General features: G+C 37.5%; 1 long non-coding RNA gene across 2 annotated transcripts in view; it reads right to left on the minus strand.

The window, feature by feature from the left end:
• LOC111730305 overlaps nucleotides 1-2,405 on the minus strand; it is a 31,143-nt gene that overhangs the window by 6,273 nt on the left and 22,465 nt on the right. The window contains exon 4 of one of the 2 annotated variants that reach the window (XR_002776633.1): nucleotides 1,733-1,780. The exons of the other annotated variant lie outside the window; for it this stretch is intronic. This is a non-coding gene — a long non-coding RNA (uncharacterized LOC111730305). Of the gene's footprint in view, nucleotides 1-1,732; nucleotides 1,781-2,405 lie in introns of those variants that run through there. 2 annotated transcript variants of the gene reach the window in all.

Genomic DNA, 2,405 nt, shown 5'->3' on the forward strand with positions numbered 1-2,405 from the left:
GAAGGAAGGAAGGAAGGAAGGAAGGAAGGAAGGAAGGAAGGAAGGAAGGAAGGAAGGAAGGAAGAAGGAAGGAAGGAAAAGAGCGAGGTAGGAGACCACTACAATAAGAAACTAGAAGCAACCCTTGAGGGTGACAATTAAAAGAATGTCCCTGCTCCTCTCAAAGACCATTTGCTCCACATGGTTCTTGTGGATCATGCCATCTCTTCGCATCTTCCCAGGAACTGGACTCTTAAGATGTTCTATCCTCTCTGCCATCATCAACTTCTCCTTCTGAATCAGATCATGTCACTTATCTCTGTCTCCCATCTTCACAAATTCTTCCTTTGACCCTTATGCGCATCCAACTACTGTGTCATTTCTTTGCCCCTCTGCCTCAATTCCCATTTATTCTCAACCCACTTTGGCAGCCATATTGGCCCAGGAAGTGTCCCTTAGGATGGGAAATCATGGTGTTAGAATAAAACGGAAAAACATATAGGGCCTGGGTTCTTAGTGAGCCCCAAGGAATGACAGTTCCAACCCTGGACTACCTTCCTCCAGGTTTCTATTTGGTCTGAGAGAAATAAGTTTATCTTTTTAAGCCATTGGTATTTTGGGCTTTCCTCTTATATGAAGTAAGTGAATCCTAAGTGATAGGTCTTATCTCTCCTACAAGACTGCAAGCAATTAAGGCTAATAGCTGTATTTCTTTTATTCAAAATGCTTTGCGGAACATGGATTCTAAATAAATGTTTCTTGAAGTAAACGAGCTCTTGAAAACTACTCAGAGGCATCAAAACAGTACCAGCCTAGGGTTTGCAGCTAGGGTTTCTTTGTTATGTCGACAAAGGCAAGAGAAAACATACTGAGGAAGTGAGAGGAAGCGAGAGGTTGTAGGTAATGATTCATGTTTGGTTTCATTCTGTTTGTGTGAAGGCTGATGAAATTTATCAGTCAGAGGGTACAATGAGTTCCACTTCTAGGTTTCTTTTCTTTTTGTAACAGCTTTATTGAGATCTAATTTGCATACCATGCAATTCACCCACTCGAAGTGTACAATTCAATGGTTTTTAATATTCACAGTTATGCAACCATCAACACAATTTTAGAACATTTTCATCACCTCGAAAAGAAAACCCATAACCTTTAGCAGTTGTTTCCCATTCCTCCACTCTACCCCAGTCTCGAGTAACCACTAATCTACTTTCTGTCACTATAGACTTACTTGTTCTGAACATTTCATATAAATAGGAACATATGATATGTGGCCTTTCGTGTCTGGCTCTTTTCACTTAGCTTGTAAGATTCATCCATGTTGTAGCATGAATTAGTATTTTATTCCTTTTCGTTGCTGAATAACACTCCATTGTTTGAATATATCACATTTTATTTATTCATCTGTTGAAAGACATTTTAGTTGTTTCCATTTGGGGAATATGAATAATTATGAATAATACTGCTATGAACATTCCTGTACAACATTTTGTATATGTATGTTTTTAATTCTCTTGGGTACGTACCTAGTAGTGGAACTGCTGGATCACATGGGAATTCTGTGTTTAACCTTTTGAGGAACCCGCCCCTCTGGCCTGCAGCTGCTTGTGTGGGTGTTGCCATCAGCCAGAGGTCTGTCAGGGCCTCAGTTAGGGTCAGATGAGTTTTTCACTGTTTTCCAAAACAGCTGCATCATTTATGCTCCCACCAGCAGTGTATTTCTCCACATTCTCACCAACAGGTGTTATCTGTTGTAGTGGTGGTGGTGGTTGTTATCATTGTTGTTATTTTTATTATAGCTATCCTAGTGGATAAAAAATGTTATTAAGGTTTTGATTTGCATTTCTCTCATAACTAATGATGCTGAGCATCTTTTCATGTGTTTATTGGCCATTTGTATCTCTTTGGGGAGGAAACGTCTATTTGGATTCTGTGCCTATATTTATTTTTTAATTTTTAATATTTATTTTTTAATTAGGGTTGACATGCAATATTATTTTATATTAGTTCAAGTGTACAACATAGTGGTTAGACATTTATATACTTTACGAAGTGATTCCCTCACTCAGTCTAGTACCACCTATGTTTTCCTGTTTTTAATTGAGTTATGTCTTTTTATTGTTGAATTATGAGGGTTCTTTCTATATTCTGGATACTAGGCCTTTATCAGATACATGACTTGCAAATATTTTCTCCCATTCTAGGGGTTGTCTTTCACTTTCTTGATAATGTCCTTTAAGACACAAAAGATTTCATTATGATGAAGTCTAATTTATCTGTTTTTTCTTTTGTTGCTTGTGCTTTCTTGGCGTCATATTTAAGAAACCATTGCTTAACTCAAGGTCATGAAGATTTACCCCTATATTATGTTTTCTTCTAAGAGTTTTACAGTTTTAGTTCTTACATTTTGGTCTTTGATCCAATTTGGA

Source organism: Pteropus vampyrus, unplaced genomic scaffold (genome assembly GCF_000151845.1).
Source record: "Pteropus vampyrus isolate Shadow unplaced genomic scaffold, Pvam_2.0 Scaffold306, whole genome shotgun sequence".
Taxonomy (NCBI): domain Eukaryota; kingdom Metazoa; phylum Chordata; class Mammalia; order Chiroptera; family Pteropodidae; genus Pteropus; species Pteropus vampyrus.